At 54.1% G+C, this 6,842-nt stretch overlaps 1 pseudogene; it reads right to left on the bottom strand.

The window, feature by feature from the left end:
• Window positions 1–4,249: 4,249 nt before the first annotated feature.
• LOC108635111 lies at window positions 4,250–6,492 on the bottom strand (annotated as a pseudogene).
• Between the last annotated feature and the right edge of the window lie 350 nt (window positions 6,493–6,842).

Below are 6,842 nucleotides of genomic sequence, written 5' to 3'. Positions count from 1 at the left end.
CAGCGCGTCTTGCCCTGGAAGCTCAATAGCGCTCCCGGCCTTTCCTGGACCTGCTCCTCCACTGTCTTCTCAGCTCCTGGAGGAAGCCCTATTGCTGCTCCTCATCTGCCACAACCTCCACCTCCTCCATGACGTCTTCTGCAAGCAGCTAGAACCACCACACAATCCCCACCACGTCTCCATTCACCAGGGGCTCACTGTCATCCACCGCCTCCACTGTGCATAGTGTGGCTCTTTGCCTGGCATGACAACTAGTGGCCGCAAGGTCCAAGCCTCACAAAGCCTCAGGATGGCAGGCTGCCAACCCAGCACCTGAAACCGGGGCTCACAACTAGGAAGGTCTGGGGTCCCAGGATGCTCCCGCATTCCTCTGACTGCCTTTCACACGCCTCTTGGCCCTGATCGTGACCCCAGGCTGGGGCAGATGCGAAGGGACGGGACATAATAGCACAACAAGTGGTGTGCAAATGCAGCTCAGGCTTCAGGAAGCCTGTGGACCCACTAACTCTTTGGTGGCGGGTGAGGGGGATGGTAGGGAAGCGGGGGCTGGTGTGTGTCCGGTGGCCTGAGGCTAAAGAAAGGGGTGGCAGACAGCGCGGGACAGGGTGAAGGGGCCTGGGGAAATCAGCCGAATAGGCGGATCCCTAGGCTGTGAGCCACGCACAGGCTGCTGGCCCAAATTAGTCCATGGCCGAGAGTGTGGGGCGGCACCCTTATGGACACACCCACAAACATAGGGCATCTTCCACAGTTCCTGGCTACAGCACACCATATACCACTCCAGGGAGGTAATGGGTTTTGCATCTGCTGATGCCCCAGGCACTGTCCTTTACCAGGCTCTGGAAATTCCAACGACGGGTTCCTGCTTCGCAGTCTGAACAGCACACTCCTGTGTCCCTCAGGACCTCAGTAACTGAGAACTCTCCCTGAGTATCCAAAGGATAAACAGGGGCTCACGTGGCTGGATACTTTTCTCCATGGGACAGAGAACCTGTTGTTGTCCGGATGCTATTGGGAGAAGGGGAAAAAAACCCACTGTTTGCTACGGTTGATCTCCACTGTTCAGGGACACCAGAGCCTTAGGGTACAGAGCTGGCTTCTGCATAGCACTGTTTTGGGCAATCCTTCTGTGTGTGTACCAAGGGCTGGTGTCTGTTTGTCTCCATCTCTCCAAGTGGTGCTCGTGCTGTCTGCACTCTCTGGACACCAGTGGCTCATACAAGAAGGTTATATGAGAAGGCAAGCCCTGCTCCTCCTTAGTGAGTTGCACCCACGGGAGATCAGACTTTGTCAGTCCACACATTCGGAGAGTGCTTTCTCAAACTCGAAAGTCAACAGTGGGCGGTCACTGCTGAACTGCAGAAGGTGCGGTGCACCCTCCCTCCCTCGCTGGACAGACGTGAATGCTGCAAAGGCCTCAGGTACCTTGGCCCACACTTTGCACAGATGGAGAAATGGGACATGGCCTGGGGCCTGAGGGAACTCCTGAACATTATTTGAATACCTGCCAGGGAGATGGTAAGGACAGCTCCCCATTAAGTTCCATGACACACTGGTGCCAGAAACATGCACGGCTGCCAATTTACCCTATCGAGGCCCTTTCAAAGTGGTTCTGTTCTCCATGTGAGAACACATTCAAGCCTGCCCGGTCACCCAAGCCTGTGGGGCTGGGAGCAGCAAGAGGATCAAGCTAAGCCATCCGTCCTATAGTCCTGATACCCAATATATGTGTTCTGCAAAGAGTGCAAAGAGTGATGATTCAACCTGGAAGACTGCAGGTAGCAGGTGCTTATGCTGCAGTTCTGGTCCATCACTGAACCTCCAAAAAAGCAAGGCTGTCTGCCACTCATGTAAGGTCAGGAAAGTATGCCTGGCACTTGGGAAGGATGGAAAGGCCCTTGTATCCGGGAGTATAAGGGGCTGTGGGGTCACCCACCATGGCTTCTGTGTCTGGGATTGCAGCCTGTTCTGTGTCTCAGACCTTCTGCACTCTCACTGGTCGCCCCCAGGCACTTTCTTCCGGCCTCTCCTTTCTGCCAGGCATCCTTGCTGTACCACTGTGATTCCACTCAGAACTTGCTCACTCAGTGAGATAGCAGGGATCAGTAAGTACCCTGGCTTCAGTGCTTCTGCTCGCTAGAATCTACGTACCTTTTCCTATGGCTTTCATGTTTTCGCTATTCAACTTCCATCACCTGGTTAGGTCAGTTTCTGACAGCTCATACTCATAAGCGTACTGGCAGGCGCATCTGCACGCACATGCGTGAACACACTAACGTCCCTGAGAGGAAACTTGCACATATGCAGAAGTACAAGCTTTCTTCTCCAGGAACATGACTTTTGGTAAGCACCCGACTTTCTTTGTCCTGGCTATTTTCTTTCACTTGCTCATCAATCATGTCAGGTTGCACTTCTAACTCTGTGACAGCACCAAGAGTGCTTGAACCACCCATGCCTCACTGATTTACTAAATGCCAAGACTCCCTTTCAGTTGTTCTCATTAGGGCCAGGTAGGTCTTCATACAATCAGCTATACCTGCTTGCCCACACAGCTGAAGTGCCAATGAAGCCTGTCCTTGGTTGGGCCCGAGACATCTAGAGACAGTCACTGGAGGGCAGGGTCCATCTGAGTGTCACCTGGGGCAGATCCGCTATGACAAAATCAGAGAATCTGCTCCAGGCAAGACTTCCAGAATCCTCCCTCAGGTGCAGCCATGCTCCTTTGCCCGTCTAGACCCACAGCCAGGGACATGGCCCCAGAGGAAACAAGGAATTCACGTCAGGACTTTCAGCACGAGCCATGGGTTGGTTATCTTTGGCAGGACCATGCTATTGCCTAGCACCCTGACCCTGAAAACCAGCAGGCTTCAAATTGACCCCCAGGGGCTTCCCTGTCTCCCACTCTCCAGAGGTCCCTTGGGACATGCAATAGGCCCACCATTCTTGCTTCTCCCTGTTCCTCCCTCACAGGGCACATCCTGGCATGGTGCCACATACGGGACACCCACCCCTGCACTTTCTTTGCCTACCTGCACTGCCAGGGAGGCTGGAGGTGCCTGGAGCCATGCCACATTCACACCCTGTCTCTCCAAGGATGCCTGTGGTTTTTCACGGACAGCCTACCTTAGCTCATCTTGTGTTGTGCGTCACATAATGTGAGTGTGTGCCACCCTCATGGAAGAGTGTGCTGGGCTGATGGGCTGATCCTGGGCAGCACAGGCCCAGGACATTCCTGGTTGCTCCTCACATGTGTGGAACAAGACTCCAGTGCAGCAGACAATCTGTGCCTCATTCTCCTGTGGGTTTCTGCCCTTCTCTGCAGGACCTTAGCCTCCTCACCATCACAGTCCTGCCGTAGCCACTGTCCACATTTCCACAGAACAGGCCTATGTGCCCACAGAGTGAGGGCTCCACAGCCAGTGGTTTCAAAGTCCCAGCCCATCTGATTTGTCCTGGGTGAATCCTCAGACCATGTAACCCCTCTTCCCGGTTCCAAACAAACACAGTAGCAAGGTAGAAATGGTGAGCGGTTTTCGTATTTGGTCTTCATCTCTGCATCTGCTCTAGGCCAGACACACACACACACACACACACACACACACACACGGCACTGCCACGCGCACACACACAAACACATCAGACACAAGCACATGTGTGTATACACACACATGCTCAGCATGAGGACACAAACCCAAGCAGGAAACAAAGGTGTTTCAGGAGCCTGTGTTCCCTGTCCACCTCCTCCCAGAGCTCTTCCATATTTTCCCAAGGTAGCCTGAAGCTGCTTCCAATGCAGCATGTGCGGTGGTGCTGAGCCACCGAGTGGTGGATGTGGACATTCACAGAAGATCCCAAAGTCAGCACACAGGTGCACTGGGACCCCGGAGAGGACGCCCTTGCAATGATAGGCCTTCCCAGGGTAAGGGACGGGAGTGTAAGGCCCAGGCAATCTCAAACTCAGTGAGCAACAGGAGGCCAGGGGATGGCAGGATCCATGGAAGGATGATTCTGACAAAGAAACTTAATTCACCCTGCCTCTGGTAGTATCACCTAGGACTCACTCTGCAACCACAACTGATTTGAGGGGACTTGCTTCACTCACAGACACACTGAATCCCCAAGCCCCAGTCTCAGCAGGCCACCTGCTACATGCATGGCCCAAATTCAGCCAGCTTTCATGAGACTGAGCATCTGCATTTGGGAAAGGACAGTGTCCTGGCTAGTACACGGCTGTCCCTTCATGGCCCACCTCCAGACCCCTTCACCACATGTGTTTCTGTCATGGAAGAATCTTCCCTCCTGGGGTAGTCCTTCAGGGGATCATCCCACTGGTCTTCGCCGATAATCTGCTGGCAACACTTTGCTGCTGAGCAAGCTCAGCCCTGGTCTGACCAGGATCTGAACCCTCACACGAGCAGCCAAGAACTCCAACAACAATCATTAACTGTATGCAGGACAAAAACAATACCACCTCAGCAATCCTGTTTGATTCTGGGCAGTTGTGGCCTGACAACCAGTTGAGAAAGTTAAGGCTCCTGGTGTCCAGCCTGCAGCTGGTGCTCCCTGTTCAAAGTCCCAGAACCAATGGACTAGAGTGGAACGATGTCCCCTATACGCTGCAAGAAGAGAGGGGAGATGGGTGTGGATCCCATAGGTGGAACATCCACACCGCTGCACACACACAATCATCATTCCCAGGACTCACGTTTTACCAGTGATGTCAAGGTCATACTCCTTAATGATCACTGTTTTCAAGAAATAGAGGCGGTACCGAAAGGAAAAGATCAGCTTGCTGCATGACCGTGGATGGCTCGCACCTGTACCTGCTAGGATACGGAGGAGGGAAAAGGTGCAAGCTTCTAGGGTCCTCAGCTTGCCTCCCAGGCAGGCATTAACAGCTTCCACGAAGCCTCTCCAAACTCTCACAGTGTAGGAACATGGATAACATGATCCTCCCACACCACAGCAAATCCCATATCCCACCTGTGCTCAGTCTCTCTCACTGACATTCAAGTCGATCATGTAGCTGAGAAAGTCTTTATCTTGGTCTCTGATCATGACAGAAACTTGAGGGTGGTTCATAATCTGCTTGAGGTCAAGGAGCCATTTATGCCACATGCTGGGCCAAGAAGAGCCAGGAGCATCAGCCCTAGTCTGGGGTGGAAGAACGAACATGGGAACAGGCATCTTCAAGGGTGCTGGGCACTTCTGCTTACCCAGCCACTACTGATGAGCTCAGGCCCTGGCATACCATCAGAAAAGCTCATGGCTCTGTGTTCCTGGTGGTGTTCTGCATCTGAGGTGGTCTGCATTCCTCCAAGCAGGGGCTGTTTCTGATAGCTGATTATTTCCCAGACCTGTGCTATGCTGGGTAGTGGCATGTCACTGCTTACATGGTCAGACTTACAGTTATTGATGACAAATCATGTGTCTGAAAGCAAAGGGAGTGGGTATTGGCTAGTGTATGTGCTACATGTGTTGTATGGCTGTTGTGTATGTGCGTGTGTGTGTGTGTGTTACTCCCAGTATCTCAGTTATTTTCGGAATCATTCACCTTTACAACAATAACTGTCAGCAAAGGCTGCCTCTGGCTGTACTGTCTCTGGTCCGTTTCTGACTTAGAGGCTGATTCCTTCTCAGATGGAGACCTGAAGGTAGACACACAAAGTCATGGCTGCGACACTTACAGGTCTGGCCCTGCCCGGACCCTACTCAGCTGTGCCTTTGGAGCCTGCCAATTGCCCAGTACCACACTTCCTTCAGGGTCCACCAGCACCCATCTTGCGCCCTTGCCTCCACCCCTCCTCCTGCTCCTGCCTCTGCACCTCCCCCTCCTCCTGAGCAGCGGACCACAGGGAGTAGCAGAAAGGATACCACGTTGGCCCAGAAGCCAGGGATGCCCTGGATGATGGCACTGCTCCTCTGAGCCAAGTCACGCTTCCTCCTCTCATGGCTCTTGCACATGAACCAAACGTAGGCCCTGCAGGTTTTCTCAGGCTCAGAGCTCAGATCCCCTTGCAGGGTCACCAGTGCCTGCAGCACATCTAGTGCCGGAAGCTCACTCGGGCCTCCAGGCCTTTCCTGGGCACTGCTCCTCCACCGTCTTCTCCTCCAGCTCCTGGGGAGGACCCCTGTTGCTGCTCCTTATCCGCATGACAACTCCACATCCAAAATGATGTCCTCTGCAAGCAGCTGGAACACCTGTCTGATCCTTACCATGTCTCCATCTGCCTGGGCCTTGCTGTCCTCTCCTGCCTCCACTCTGAAGAGGGTGGCATGTTCGCCTGGTGTGACCGCTGGTGGCTGCAACGTCCCAGCCACGCACAGCATCACCAGGACAGGCCACGGGGCCCCATTCCCCTGAGCACCCAGGCTCACAACTAAGAAGGTCCGGGGTCTCAGGACGCTCCCACATTCCTCTGACTGCCTCTCACGCTCCTCTTGGCTCTGGCCATGACCCCAGCCTGGATCAGATGCTAAGGAACAGGACATAATAGCACCACAGCAAGTGGTGAGCAATGGCGGCCCAGGGTGCAGTAACCCTGTGGGGCCCACTAGCGTCTTGGTGTGGAGAGTGTGGGACATGGTTCAGAGGCTATGGCTGGTGTGTGTGTGTGGGGTGGCTGAGACTATAGAAACGGGTGGTGGCAGCCCAGGACAGAGTGAACGAGCCCTGGGACATCAGGCAAACAGGCGGGGCTCTAGGCTGTGAGCCATGCACAGGCAGCTGAACCAAATCTAGACCAACGGCCGAGAGGGTAGTGGACAGCACACGATGGACACACCCCTAGACTGGATGACATCTTCCGTGGTTCCTGGGATCCTGCTCCACTGCGTGGCCA

The sequence above is a fragment of the Capra hircus genome, unplaced genomic scaffold (genome assembly GCF_001704415.2).
Source record: "Capra hircus breed San Clemente unplaced genomic scaffold, ASM170441v1, whole genome shotgun sequence".
Classification (NCBI taxonomy): Eukaryota; Metazoa; Chordata; class Mammalia; order Artiodactyla; family Bovidae; genus Capra; species Capra hircus.
This window is presented reverse-complemented; position numbering and strand designations above follow the sequence as displayed.